Here is a 17,201-nt window from a genome sequence, read left to right as displayed (position 1 = left end):
AAAATGTATTATCATTTATTGTTTACTATTTAGTATTAGTATTTACTATAAACTTAATGATTATCCTTATAAAATATAAAGTTATTAAGTAATAAACATTAAATAATAAAAAATTAAAAAGTATAAACAATGGAAATTACAATTTATTTTTATAAATACATATGATATTAATAATAAGCCATAGATATTAAAATTGAAAACAACCAAACAATCTATTTTTGTATCTAGGGTTTTTCATAAGTCATAACCAGACCCCCCTGCACCGCCTGGCGTAGTGAAGTTGTATCACGGTGAGCTCGGTGAAACGCCCGGTATGGGGGTATGCCGCGCCGCGCGCCGCTGCCGGCCTATAAACACGCAATAAATATTAAATAATAATAATAATAATTATTAATTACAATAATAATGTTGGATCGTCCGATCGTCGACTTGTTTTTAAATTCTCTGGAGTCTGGATCGATTGTCGAACCGAACTATTAGGTATTTGGTTCGGTTCGACTATTTGCAATTTTGAGTTCGATTTTCGAACCGAACCGAACACCCCGAGTTCGGTTCGGTTCGGTTCGAAAATCGAACAGTTCGTAACATCACTATAAAATAGACATGTTCTAGTAACTCAATTACCTAGGTACCTATCCCAGACAGCAATTTTTTGTTTAATAATATTATTATAACATTATAATAACGAATAATATTAGTATAAAGTTATTATAATACTATTATAGTATTATCATTACAAAATGCTGTCTGGGATATTATAAAATGATTGATAAAACTTATGAATAGAAGATATATTTTAAAATTATTTTAATTTCATATTTATCAACTTATATCATATAATATTATATTATGTTGTACAGAAATTAATGAAAATTATACTTAAAATAGACAAATATTTTTTTTTTAAAACCTACCACTTTGAGCCTACCTAGTCAGGCAATTTTAAAAAATGTTTAGTTATTTTTTATTTGTTAATTTTAAATTTAAGTAGTGATGTTATGCAAGCAAAAATTACCAAATCGTGAAATTTCCTTTGAGTTTTCAGTTGTTAAATTTTTTAAATTTTTTATACCTATATGCACTTAAAAATAAAGTTCATGATATCCTTTTTCGGAACTTATAATAGATTAATTGTTATAATATTATATAAGTTTAGAATTTACGTAATTTAATATTATATTCTAAACTATTTGTTGAATTAATTACTTTTATGACACCACATACAAATATTTATTCAAGTTAAATGTTTATACAATGCTTTCCCCTCTACGCGTTAATCACCTAATTAATTTAATTATACCACTTGTAAGTACCTACCTACAGGTTCCACGGTGGTTTACTAGCCACCAAATTAAATTGAATTAAAATCAAAATCAAAATGTATGATGGTTTAGATGTAAACAATTTTACTAATAATATCCAAGCTGCTGCATGGTATTCTTCAATCTCAAATCTCCCCATATCTAAATCTCCTACTATTCTAGAATATATATGTGGAATTATAGTAAAACAAAAAAACGCAGTCAGAGCTCTGTACCATCATACATGTCTTCCATTGAATAAATAAAAATATAGTAAATTATCCAATATCTTCTAAAAAAAAATGGTACCTAGCTAAACACAAAGTCATGACTTTCAAAAGTTTTTTTAAACAAATCTCCCTCCAATATATGGCAGTCTTTGAAAAGCGCAAAATAAAATATATAAATATAAAATGCTATATCTTACAATTAAAAATCTGATGAAAATTGAATTATATCCAACTTTCATGAAGTATAACTGTAATTAAAAATAATCCGTCTGATATGTTCCAACCACATCATGACATAATCTAATCTTGTAAGGTAAGTGCTATTGATAATTTTTTAACTCCCAACTTTCAGTACAACGAATTATTCACACTGATATGAGTATATGATATTCATAAACTATCCCAAGAATGAATATATATATCCTATTGTTCAGCTTGACACTAACGAAGTTGCCTATCCAAAAAATCAAATTTTCATCTAGCATAAATATTTAATGCAATATTAAAACTTTCTTACTTTCCAATACTTTTGAAACTGTATACTATTATTCTAGTCCCCCTAATAAGACCCTAAATAGACTCCGTATATTATTTTCGATGAAGTCGGTTACCGTTGTATTTTTGTAAAATTCTGGAATGATGTCTCCTCAAATTAATTTTACCGGTCATATCTGAAAATTCTATTTCCACAGTTCTCAATTTGGATATACAATACAACTATACAATACAACAAGAGTGCTACTGAGTTGGAGTTGCCATATCATATTCACCAGACGCAATGTATTTTTTACATGTGTTTTCCTTGATATTACACTTGCATTTGATAAAGTGTGGCATAATGACCTGATGGCCAATGTTTAATCTAAAAAAATATTTTGAAAGATTTATTCTTTTCAAAACAATGAGTGTTTAGTGTTTGATTTAATTAGTGTTGATTTTAATATATTCTCTGTTCAAATAGGTAAATTTGTTATTAGGTATTTAAAATGTTCAACAACAATAATTAATATCTGAGTTGTATAAAAAACTATAATTAAATACTCAAAGTAACAAAAACAAAAAAAAAATCACCCTAAAAAAATAAATTGATTTTTACATTTTTCCAAATGAGATAATTAATCTCAAATAAAATTAAAACAATACTCAAATAATACTTTTAAATATAAAACAACAAAATACCTACACACAACAGTATTTGAAACAGAAACAACTTTTGTACGATTAGGTATTGTGTTCCATAGTATTTTAGTCAACATCCAGTGTTCGTTAAAGCAATTCTAATATTAAATTTAATCTAAAACAAATACACTAAATCGTATAATTATTTTTTGTTAAATATTTGTAAAAAAAATCTAAATATTTTGCCAAATTATATTCTTAATAATCAAACTCTTAAGTTTTTAGTAGTATATGTATAATTTCATTATTCATGGCTTACTTACTTTACGAAGAAAAATATAAATATTAGAAAATTATTTATAGACGGAAAACTATAATAATATCATCCTTTAATTATTTAACACATTATAAATTGTATAGTTGTGAACAATTTTAAGTTATTTAATGTTTAACAACGATGAAATAAGTTTTAACAATATTAAACAAAAAATAAAAATAAAAAAAATAGGTGGTCAATAACTTGTACTTTCAACAAGTTTATTTATACTTGATGTTTTAACACGACTCTACATGCTCTGCGTTTTATCCGAGAAATAATTTATGAGATGTAATAACTCATAGTTGAAATACAGAAACCTCTGAAACATTTTTACATTTTTTTTTTTTTTTAAACTCAATTTGTAATAGTCAATTAGACTTTTTTATATAAATAGTCTAATTGTGTATAAATGTATAATATATTATACAATATACAATATATAATATAATATTATTATCTATGTTTAATAAAAACATACAAATTTACATTTATTTATAAATTATTATAATTTTTAGCTAGGTAAATTATTTTTGGTCTATCAGCAAAAATAATTAAAAATATTATATTTATCCTAAAAACAAATGTGAGCCTATGGATTTTAGTTTTTATTATAGCTGGAAATGTACCTTGTTACGCGGGCGGCGATCGGTTCCCCACCCGCAACCTTATCATATAGCTATATGCGTAATATAGTTAGTCATTTTTTTTTTTTTTATTATTAATCGGTAAAATACCCTTACAACATAGGTCTTTAGCCTGCATTATTTTAATATTTAAACACGTATTGATGTACATTAGAACTTACTACTAGTAAGTTATTTACAATTATTTATGGTTAAGGTTTGTATTGCGAAAAAATGCACTGATTGCGACGGTGTTCTCTTCATTTAGGGCTTGGTGAAGTGTGATAGGACTTGTTTTGGTCCATTTCCCAGGTACATTATATTTCGCTCAGAGTACATCTATTTGTATTATAATTTTACCTCCACGCCGCCCCTCTGTATTGAGCGGAGACGGGCCGTCGGTCTAAACTTGTCGCTGACCAATATACACACTATACACGTCTTGTCACTCACACATTCGGGGGTACTTGATACGTATATTATTATTATATATTTTTATACGCACAATGACATTTTCAAATGTAATGTTTTGGCAAAAATTAATTCAACCCACCGTATTACAATTAGTAAAATTAATTAGTTTGTAATAGCAATAATATCATAAAACATACTTATTGATATGTAGGCTGAAAGAACATTTTCGCTCAGAATCATTTTTCGTGTGCAATGATTTATCATTGAAATTTGAATTCAAAATTAACACGTCACCCGTTACAGTGATTAACCGATGGTACAATTACTACAATTGATAGGGTTAGGTTAAGTGTATTCAATGCTTAAAAATGTAATCAAAAGTCTATAAGTATACAAGTAAAATATTATGTAGTTATAATCACTTGTACATTTATTGATTTGCATTGTAAATTATTATTTAATAAACAATAATAATAATTTAATAGTTTAATAGTTTAACTTTAAACTTGTCGTCAGGGGGGGGGGGATTTTGTCCCGTTTGAGGGATACATCGAATCGGGGGGGGGGGGGATAAACGTTTTACAATCGAGTTACCCTTGCCATTCTTTCAGACCTCCAAGTCTAATATAACAAATAATCGTATATCACATTCTACTGGAACTGAAAAGTTGTATACTGAACGACTGTTGATTTTAAGTTTAACGATAATGTAATTATTAGAATATAATAATTTAATATAATAATGTAGCAGACCGCTAGATGCCGTTATATTATGCCACTATAGTATAATGTCCACGTAGGTTGGTGACATAGACTAATGATCTCGTGTAAAAATATAAAATATAAATAATTCATCAGTTTATCACCATTGATCAGTGTAGATATTTTTTCTAAAATGTACATACTTATAAACTGTCCATAATAAGAAACACAGTCGACTCGTGCACAAGGGCGTGGTAATACTACACGGCAGGAATATATAGGATGGGTGACTCGGTTGGGGTGACAAACGAGTGTTACCTGTCTGGCGCTGACGAAAACTGGTCACCACCAACTGTGTTAATTATTTTGAACAGAGTATACCTATCAAGTTTCTGAGACATAATACGAAAAAAACGACTTCAAAACTTAGGTGTACGTGTAAGTACATAATCAAATTACACGCCCGTCTCTCTGAGCATGCTAATATAATAGATATTATATAATATGAAACGGCACTCGTGCTGGACGTGGTACCGTCGCGTAAAAACGAAGAAGTCCAACACACAATGTGTGTGTGGATGTCCTGAAAAGAACAGTTTTTATATATTTCTCGTGGTTATCCGACGGTATTAGCCGTCGGACGGGAGTGGGTTCAGCTTCGACGTCGTTCCCCGCGGTCTAAGTAAAGAGATTACGGCGTTACCCGTATTCACGTCTTGACGCGGTTTGTCAGCACTTCGAGGACGTTCGTCAGGTGTCTATGGATAAAACAATTCCTGATAGCCGATTGGCTCTGAGCGGTACTAAGCAAGGTTCACGTCGTCGGACGTGCCCTTGATTAGGCAAGACCACATAGGTTCGTTCCAATGTTTAATTGATTTTAATGGTGTTATTTTCCATCAATTCTTATGTTTGTCTGAAGTCTTGTGTTCCCATTCCATGTGAGAACCTGTGCTGTGCCATGATAATGGCCGTTTTAGTGGTGTGTGTAAGTGTGTGTGATTGTACCGTAACAAATAATATAATCATAGGGCGTGAATCATTAGCACAAATAGCTCACCCACTTGGGAATGGACGTCATGGCCAAAGTGTACCTCATCGGTTTCTCTGACGACCTGGTAGTGGTTGGAGTGACCAGAAAGGGCCAACTTCTGGAGGACGTCGTCAACCCAGTATTCGAATCCATCGACACTTGGATGTGGAGCAGGGGCTTAGAGCTAGCGCACCACAAAAGCGAGAAGATGATTTTATCCAAGAGGTGGGCATACACCCCTCCTCCTTTGTGGGTAGGAGGGCAACAGATCGAATTGAGCAAGAAGCTGAGGTAATTTGGTGTTATCTTCGATCAGAGGCCTACTTTTTCCGGTAACATCGACCGGCAGTAGGACTCCCGGTCGGCAGCCGCTCTGGTCAGGCTCATGCCAAACGTTAATGGTCCGTGTCAATGGAAGAGAAGACTAATGGGCTCTGTGTTAGAGAGACAGCTGCTGTATGCCCTCCATGTGTGGATCTGATCAGTCCACATCGGCCAGGACCAGGACAAGTATCGAATTTCCGCAGAGGGCAGCCGCCTTGAGAATAATTCACGCCTATCGGATGATGTTTGATGAGTACTCGCTGGTGTTGGCCAGAGACTGAGGATCAGGACTCGGACGGTCCCTGCGAGGATCGCCGGAGTACCATATCCCTCGAAGGTGGTCATACAAAGAGACAAACGGAAAACGACTATAACGACGAGTCAAGAAGAGAAGCCTGATGTGTGCGTGTCTTTGATACCGGGGGGCTAGAAAGCCGGGTTGAGAAGTTCTAGGATGCAGCAGCTCAAGCCGTCACCATAAGCATCATTACAGCTTTTGATTGTAAGCCCTCCGAGTCTGGCTCCCTGGTAGACACATATTATATACTAGCGCATGCTAGGTCGTTAGGGTGCGTCCACCGGGTGCATATTGTTATAGCATTAACACCTTTTGTTTTTGTTTGCATCAATTAATTATGGTGGCCGGAGAAGAAGCAATGCCAACAGCATTACTGCAGTTCATCCTCCGGTCCTCGATAACACATAAAAAAAGTATACTCACCTAAACTGTATAGTGTATATTGAGGAATATAATATTATAATAGCGAATAGTTAGGTATTTCGCTATTATGTTCCCAGGTATCAGCTATGACATAATATAAGATAATAGTATGAAATAATTTTGTTGTAAAGAACAGGTCACAGATACGAATTTATTACTCATTCCATTATTATTTCCTCTTCTCACCACAAGCTTGCTTAAAGAGAAGGGTAATCAACTCTTGTAAATACTATATATAATTAAACAGAATTACTATGTTATAAGGATGGATTCGAATAAATTAAATTATTAAATGTTAAAATTATTGTATAGTTTCTTTACAGAAAAAAAAACTATAGAAGTAATCAACTCATGCTTAAACACATTTTAGATACTTGATTGTTCAGTGTATTAATTGAATTACGTGATATTTTAGGACACTAGATAAATATTACCACAGTTTTTATTCTTAATTTTATTTGTTTATGGTTATTACTTATTACTAATTACGTAATATTATTGTTGATATATGTAACTTAAAAAATATAGCGTTGATCAAATACGTTATGAACTCGCCTCACTTCGCTTACCTCGGCACGTGATTTAAGTACGTACTTATATTAATAATTGTTATTATAAAATGTAAAAACAGCCATCGAATTCGAGAAACGGTTCAGCATGAAACTGGGTTAAAACTAAAACTGTTCATTTTCTAACGATTTTCGTTATGCTCAGACAGTGATTAAGTAATGACTATTAAGATTCACTCAGTAGTTATATGTAAAAAAAAATGTTTTCAGTAGGTAGCTATTTTATATAGGTACCTGTATAATACCGTATAATATATTTATATATGTAAATATTTTGTATATATTTATTTGGGCGTATCTACTCAACTCATTTTACATTATTAGATGCATATACTACTGATTTATACAAAATAACATGGCTACATTTATAATATTTTTTTTTTATATTTAAATTCAAAAATATTTATTACTATTATTATTTTAAAAAAAAAATCATTAGACACGTCATAAAATACCTATAACTTAGACTGATAAACAAACAAAAAAACAGATTTATTGAATACTACCAGTTATGTATTTTAGCCTTAACAAAACTAATAATTATTTCTAAAATTTATGTCTTCCTTTCTGAATGCTCAATGCACCATAATAATATGATACAGAAAATACAGAAAATGTTTTTTTGCATTTTACAACGTGAAGTAACTTACATTGTTCCTATAGGTATCTACTGAAAATTTTTAATAGTCAGGTACGTGTTCCATATTAATAAATAACTTTAATTCAAGGAAGCGTAAATTTGAGCTTTAGCTGAAAATCTAAACTAAACGTTTTGTAATTAGCTAATAACTAATTTTAACAATAATATTAAAATATATGTATCATCATTATTTTATACACATTTAATGAGTGTGAAGATTATTTACAACTGTATGAATAATATCATATTATATATTGTGAACATAAATTGGTGTTTTAAAGTGTCAATCGCTTATGAATATTGTCAATTGACAATAGCCATTTGCTAGGATGTCATTGCGATGGGAGGTGACAATATAGAATGGTCGTTTGATTGTTGATTTCATGTCAATAAATATTAAACAAAGAAGTTAACATTGAACATTTCTACATCAATATTATTTTCTAATTAATTAGCTAACTATAATATCAAATCATCATTCATAACCTATTATAAAAATTGTCTTCTATTTTAAAAATAAAACCATACTTAATTGTAATTGCTTATTTTATTACATCTTATAAAATATATTAACACATTTCATTATTATTTCATGATTCTAGATAAATTAATACACAAATTAAAATTGTATTTCTTTTTAAAAGGGTTTATGGCAGTAGCTACACATAGGTGATGTTTTCGAAGTAATGTGAAACTCATGACTCAGGACTCAAACTCATGTTCTTATAGTTGTTACTGAACATAATATTACGGTTTGAAGTATTCTAATAATTTTAAATCCAATATTATGTATGATAACAATATGATACGTATAATTAATAATTTACTATTCATTCTTACGTTCATTCATTCTACGGTGATTACGTCATCGTTTATTTTCAAATGATTTGTATGTTGTTTATTTGATAAGATAGGTATTATAATTATTAATAACCAATGGAACATGTTATTAGTATGAACAATCGACGTTATAAAACAATTTAAGTAGGATATTATGTAATTTGATTCATAAACATTTTGTTGGTACTTATAAGATATTTTAATGCTCACTACTAATAATTCCTCATTCATAAAATTCTAGTATGATGATTGATGACGCAAAGTTAAATATTTTTTTTTATTTTTTTTTTTTTTTGTATTCAAACGTGTCTGATTTTTAAAATAACACTTTTAGGTATATTATCACTCCCACAATCCTCTATAGATACTGAAAAATGTGTTTAATTTTATAATCATGTCCAACACCTTGCTGTATAGTAGTTGTATGCAGAATTATAAATTAATAAATTTTAGCTTAATTATTTTGAAAATTGAATCAAATTATACTAGGTACAACATTAACTAAATTTTTAAATTTAACATAACGTAATTATTTATATAATAACTAATATTTAAAAAATTTCGATAGGATTTTACAAATTTCATACCTAAGTGTCTTACTCTAAACCTCTGTTTATTATTTTTTTTCATGAACAAGTTTAATCTTTATACCTACCACCGAAAATTGTTGGTATAATGTCTTCTTAACAAATATAGGATCGGTGATTAAACCTACTATCTATACCTCATGCATAATATACTATTGCAGTGATTCTACTTTATTTAGAATTTTAGAGTATAACTGTATCACCTATAATATCAACAAAAAAATGGACACACAGTGGACACCAATGGAAATAGATTTTTCTTACTGCATTTTAACTATAAAAATAGTAAATTATATATGCCTAGTAGATTTACCCCCCAAAATTGCATAATATATAACATTTATAAATGAATATAAATATTTATTGTTGTATTTTTGATCCTGAGTGGTACCTTACTTGCGACTATCCTACGTAAAGGTTTTACAATAATATGTGTTTTCTTTTTGTGACTATCATCACTTTTTTAAGGAGTAAAAATGATTCAATCCAAATTGGATGAAAAAACTTTACGATTAGAGGGAAGTGAGCAGGGGGCGGAGCCCCCTAGTACGAAATAAATATAATAAAAATATATCCTTGGAAATATATAGTCGACACAGTACACACCGTCTCCGCTCAGAATCGTTTTGCTTATCGGTACAATGATTTATTTTTGTATTAATACAGTATGCAGGTAACACGGTAATAGTTTAACTCGAACTAATTTTTAACCACCCACATCCCTCCTTGTGTACGCCCCGGTACAAGATTACAATATTATATCGTCACTCCGTAACACTATCGTCTACCAGCTACAATATACCTATTATAATAGTATTACGAATTATGATTTAGTATTTACCAGTTGATTTGTAATTTAATTTTATAATTTAGTACCATGTGCAAATGTGTAATGAATGCCGAATAGAAATATTGATATTATTATAACATGCATTATGTATGGCGAACATATTATTATTTTACTACAGTTTTAATAGTAATATAGGTGTATATTAACGTTTTGACAAACGAATATGATTTAAACTGCATGCCATTGGATTTAGATTAGGTATCGTAACAATTAGAAATATTTCGTGAGCATATTTCGCGGTGTATACCTATCTGGAATGTAGTGATCTGTGTTCTTATGTAGATGATGACGTATAATATTATTGTCGGGGCCAAACACCCGAACAACGACACCCGGAACATACTGTATAATATAGCGTGCGGTGTCCAAGTTCCGGCGCCGGCGCTGTGTGGTACCGCGTGATCCGACTGCGTAGTTACACTCGCCGGTCGGTCGTCGGCAGTCCGGCTCGATCCGTGCGCCCGTCGACTACGCGTACCGTTCGCGTGCCGTGGAATTTATAAAATTACTGTCGGAAAATATTCCGTCTTGGCGGTCCACACGCCGTTCAAATTCCTTGCACTTCGTAATACACCCGACTCCGGGTTGAAGCGATATCGATGCACGCCGAAATTTTCGTGTCGCAGTAAGTCGTGAGTCCCAGTCGAAATTTCGTTTTTACCGTATGCCAGAAAAGTTTAAACGTGCGTTCGTCCAACCCGATCAACTGTAAAATGTGGGGGTGTGTTCTAGACTTATGGTCAATCCGTTGATTTCGATAACGCTACCGTCGGTGGAGATCACTACACTTATTTTCTTAGAGGGAGTGAAACGATATCAAACCTATTACACCGCGAGTAAATAGTATTATTTTGTTGCCGATTGACCGAGTAAATAAGGTAAATATTTAAAATAAGTGTATAGTATATTATGCATATATATATATTGAAAATTATATAATATATAGGTAGTTAGATACTCGAAGCAATGCAATTTATATTCACAATACATATTTTATAAGGCTTATAAGACAACACAACTATTTTAAAAGTCAAAACTTAAAAGTAATAGCTAAGTATACCTATATAGTTTTAACTATGAGTATGAGTATGATGTTTAAACACTATACCTACCTATTATTATTATTCAGTATTAATTATTACTGTTAATGAAAGTAAGTATACCTATACACAGTACAATAGCAATTTGTATTAAATACAAAAAATATTGGGAAAATTGATTTATGTTTATTTTGAAAGACAGGCTTACAATTAATAAAATACTTGCTGTTAAAAAGTAATTTATAAACATAAATAATCAAATTAATATTAGATATATTAGAAAAATAAGAGATTGCGTCAAGTGAGAACATATTACAGCTAAAATGTTACCAACAAATGTTGAAACTCTGATTGTGTATTATCAACGTATCAATATTCAAATTAAAACGAACCCTAAAATATGAATAAAAATAACCAATAAAACTCTGAAATTTCATATTTAATTATATGTACCTGTCTGCCTCGATACATTTTTTAATTCGTATAGTCAAGTTAAAATGTATACTTTTTTTAAAGGTTGAATTTCTCTGAAATAGCAATTAGTTTAAAAAAAATATACATATATACAGAAGTATTACAATTGTGATAATTACAGCAATTATAATGTAGGGTAATCGTTTATTTTCATTTGGATACCTACGCTCACATAATATATACACGCACGCGTACACATATTATATATATTACAATGGTATTTTATTATTGTCCACATCAAGAACAATAGTGCCCGAGCAATGAGCATTATTGTTACCTTTTACAGAAAAATGTATAACAAATTGGGTGTTCGTTATAGGGGAAAATATCCCTTCATGTATAAGCATGTCTAATGACATCATGTTTGTCTTTAGGCCCGTCCTCGCAGGAGTCTGTATAATATGAGAAAACGAAAATTAATAGCGGTCAGGTAGACCCGTAGGCCAAATGTAACGATAAAACATTTTACTGAAAAAACAATTCCATTTCCCTTTGAACGTTGTGAAATTTGATGCATAAAATAAAACCACATAATACAACCTGAACACAATAATATATTTTGTTAAAATCTAAAACAAATAATAAAATATTATATATCAAGTTGTTTAATTAAGTTCAGTGACCAGTATTGTGCATTAATTAGATATATAGTAGATATTTTATTCATAACATTAATACAGTTATTAAATGGAGTTTTTTTCATATAATATACATTTTAGGAAAAAGTATAAGTAAATATAATTCATTGTTATAACTTATATTAGACATATGGTTTTATAAAATGTATCATTTAAATTATAATATTCTATATTATAAATTATTATTTATATTAAATCTAAAATCTACGTATTAACTACAATTTTACTTAGCTATAGGTACATAGTACTTAATAGGTACAAGAAGTAATTACAAAATAACCAATCACCTAAACAGTCTAAACAATAATTGTAAAAAATTATTAAAAATGCAACAAATAATTTACATTTATTTTTATAAATTAAGTTGTATATAAAAAAAAATAATATAAAATGACGTCTAAGTAAAGTAAAAGCATGTTTTACAGCTAATTTAATTATTATAATTAAAATTGGTTAACATCAGAACCTTAAATTCTCAAAAAGATTTAAAACAAACATAGAATTTTTATATACACAATACACAATTAAAATGTTGTAGATATTATTATTTACATCTCATAAACTTAATATTTATTGTTACCTTCATAGGTAATACCTATTTTATAATACATAACAATATTATTGTTAAATGAAACATTTTCCAAAGATTTTCATGTTAAGCTCCTACGGAGCCTGATTTAAATAGCACGCCTTGCTAACATTTCTCCGAGGAGTAAAAATTGTACTATGTAAAAATAGAGTATTGCTTAGGTACAAAAAAATGTAATAATTATTATTGAAAAAAATAAAAATATGAAAAATCATAATATTGTATTTTTGCAATAAATCCTTAGCTTTACTCAGAATCTAAAATACAAATATGTCGCCAATAGCACAGAGGTCATAAAATCACATTCGGCCCGTGGACAAACTTCATCTGGCCCACAGGCCACAGACAAAATAAGAAGTTTAAATATTTTATTTTTACGGCGGATTTTAATGAGGTTTTGATTTTCTTTGAACTTTTTTTGGATAAACATGCGCATTAAATTTTGATGGCCCCCAAAAGCTTTCCGGATTTCTAAAGCAGTCCTCAAAAAATATTTATTGGTGATCCGGCTGCAATAACACATAAAATATAAATTAAGTAAAAATTACGGTGGCCTGAAAATTCAGATTCATTAAATTATGCACTTACAAGTAATGATGCAGTGTTCATACACATTCCTATTCAAAATAAATACATTTATACAAACAAACAATATACAAGATTTGTGAGCTATATATTCTATATATTTTCAATTAGACTTGGGATCCGAATGAGCATTTTGTTTTACTACTGAAATAGTATATTTATTTTTCGTGGTAGTAAAAAAATTCAAAATGTCTCGTGTAGTCGGGTAGTGAAACTGTTGGTTATAAATAGAAACGCGGGTGCCGGGTGGTTTTTAGGAGATAATTTTTCGTATTTCTCTGCAGTCATCTTCAAGAAAATCCCAAAATATACAATTATTGATAAATAAATGTAAGCTAACTCAAATTTTTAATAAAATATTGACCACATTTAGGAAAACCAAACTTCGCTCGGAATCGTTTTTCATTTGTACCTATCAATGTAATCTAATACACTTAAAATGCATTTTTTTTTTATTGATTTCAATAGTGTAATAAATTTAAAGACTGCCGTGGCTAATCCAATTGCAGTATCACATATTTTTAACTTTGTTTTCCACTAAATTTAGCACTACGAATAATTCTATAAAAATAAAAATTGAGTTTTACTTTATAGTACCTATGTACTATGTGTGTATATGCGTAAAGGGTAGTGACGAAACCTTTATATATGCTTAAAAAAAACCGAAATGTTACAAGACGTCTCTTTAGAAATTGTTAAAACGTATGGCTTTTAGGTTTTTCGAATAGACTTGTCCAAGCGAATCGAAATGATTCTTTTGAAGGACCCACAAAAATGTCCACTTCCAAACATTGAATTCGATCGACGACCATTTTTACCCGACACTACGAATTGTTAGACAAACTCGAGGGGCGAAAATGCACACAACAGAAGTGATAATTGTGCAACGTTTCGTAAAATATATTGAGGATATTATTATGTACCATTTGAATACTTTAATAATATATAGTCCTAGTGAGCAGTGAGTAGTACATGAGTATATGACATGATGTTTACTGATCATCTGTTAAATATTTCTAACCAATGAGTCAACTCTTGTCCAGGCAAAATGTTAACTAACTTAAATACGTATATTATTATGTATAAAGTTACCTACAACTGGCATAAATGATATATTATAATATCAGATTAAGTCGATACAGTGACACGGTCGACAAACGACCACCTAGCGATTTTCATCTGATCGTTAATAATGTATTCTAGGACTTCTAACAAATGTTCTTCACAAACCTATTCCCATTTTACTCGTATTAAAATAATTTAGTTGAACTATCTAGGTACCTAGTTAATACAATTATACTGATTCATTTTAATCGAGTTAACAACGTGTCAGCGGTGGTGTAATAATCAGTTGCTAATTTGTGGTTATTTAATTTTGAAAGTTGTAAAACGTATGAAGTTTTGGTCCCTTATTTCTACACCAGGGTTTTAGGATTGGGTATATCAGTATCACAGCAGCCCTAAAAGGGTTTGGCCCGCATAATGAATGTTTACTTACCGTAACATTGGCATTGGATAGGAAGTTCTCGCAGTACCTTTCACTAAGCTACCGATTGTTGTTTATATCACGCATAGTTAGCATTAAAATAACAGAGAAAGGTATTAGCATCGCGCAAAACGTCAAGATAAAAAACACATTGGATTTTTAGGTATACGTCATCATAATAGAGTTGACACTTGAACTTGATAACATTGATGAGTATTTATCAGACGTGCTTATGATTAAACATATCACATTATGTCTTTATATAATATTCCGATCAAACATATCATTTTAATTAAAACAAAGACCCGTAATCAATACAGAAAAACTAAAAAAAAAATTGCATTTACTATACCTATATAAATGTGTTGTATTTTAAATTTAAACAAATAGATATCATTTCAGCTTTATGTTTTTTTTTTATTATTATTTGAATCAACGCATTCAAATATAATATTATCGTATATTATTTATGCTTAAATAAGTTACCTATACACAATATAATATACATACCTAATATAAACATTATAATATACAGCGTTTAATACCAATTATAATATACTATGATATATATATATATTATATATATATATGTGTGTATATGTGTATGGTATATAGGTACAATACCCATATACCACACTAATTTATTGTGATGATGCTTTATTTTAATATTTAATTAAACTCTTTTGTTTGTAGAATCATACCTATAGGTATTACATTTTTATATATTATAACACATCCAAGTCTTTAAATTACTAATTTATTATTCTGAATAATAGAGTTTAATTATTATTTTAGTGTTTTATTTCTATTTGTTAATAAATGCAATAACTAAGCAAATTCATTATCCATTGTTATTATTTGTTACAAACGTTATAATTTTTAAATGTCGTTTAGCATGACATGGCATTTCAACCATTATACTAGATTATACTTATATAGTATGTATAATTGTATGCATTTATAAATAATTAATAATTATAATTCGAATAAAAATATTAAGATCTACTTAACTGTTCTATATGGTTTTTTTTGTTTTAAATTGAAAGCCTGTTTTTGTTACTTACATTTTTATAAAAATAGATTAAGCATAGCTGTCAAAATATGCAAGTGAAATATTAGTATATTGTTATCGATGGACGATAACTAATCAAACGCCATTTAACATTTAAAAGATAATTAGGTACACAAAATTAAACTTATTACAGTGAAATAAATAAATGTACCTATAATAGTATACTGCTAAAGATTTGCGGAACTGCTTTAAATTAAATCCTGTCTACAGTACCTAATTTTGTTTTTGTTTTAGCATTAATAATCATATTGGTTTTCAAATGTAATTTATACTAGTCATTATACTCATTGGATAGTAACATAATTTTATAATAAGTTCGACCAGTAGTTATATTTTTTTTTTAAATATTACACTAAGTTAATTAATTATCATTATTATATTAATCAAATAAACGAAATACTATGTTTTAATTGGAATAATAGATTACTATGATTCATCATAAGTATGATAAATAGTATTCATCATTAAAGTTTTGTAATATTCTCTCAAAAGTGTATTTTCATAAAGTACTGCAATATTATTTTGGTTTGAGATTGGAGAGACTCTTGCGAATCGCATGTTCTAAATTCTGAGAATTAAATATATTAGGTACAGACATTGGGGAATAGATTTTCTTTCAGAATAAACTTTGACTACTTACGTGCATATAATATATTATGGTTAAAAACTGTTAAAAAATAACTCTTTCTAACCTATATTATAAAATATAAATATGAAATGACAACAATATTTGTTAAACCGTATTCTACTAGCTAGTATATATTATCAACCGAAATCGTATAGGTACGTTTGAATTATATTATATAATTCCCATTTCTTGTGCATTCAAAATTAGTCTTCAAATATTTGAAAATAATATAAACTTTATGAAATTTATGATAATTTGTTCATGATTATAATCATATATTCATAATATGGTAAAGTACAAATGGGTTACACTTTAACAGCGTTATTAGAAAATGCAGCTGTTTCTCGAGTAATATTTCAAACGTCAACTTATGTTACAAAAACATATTTATAGTTTTGTATGAGTATCAACTAATTT

General features: G+C 29.3%; 1 protein-coding gene across 1 annotated transcript in view; it reads left to right on the top strand.

Moving 5' to 3' along the window:
- The first annotated feature begins 10,700 nt into the window (after positions 1–10,700).
- The window catches only part of LOC100167668, a 155,790-nt gene continuing 149,289 nt past the window's right edge, over positions 10,701–17,201 (top strand). Inside the window, exon 1 of the mRNA XM_029486826.1 lies at positions 10,701–11,150. The gene's annotated coding sequence lies outside the window, so the exon portion shown is untranslated. The remainder of the gene's footprint in view (positions 11,151–17,201) is intronic.

The sequence above is a fragment of the Acyrthosiphon pisum genome, chromosome A1 (assembly GCF_005508785.2).
Source record: "Acyrthosiphon pisum isolate AL4f chromosome A1, pea_aphid_22Mar2018_4r6ur, whole genome shotgun sequence".
In the NCBI taxonomy this organism is placed as follows: Eukaryota; Metazoa; Arthropoda; class Insecta; order Hemiptera; family Aphididae; genus Acyrthosiphon; species Acyrthosiphon pisum.
Note: the sequence above shows the minus strand (reverse complement) of the source record. Positions and strands in the feature narration are given on the sequence as shown.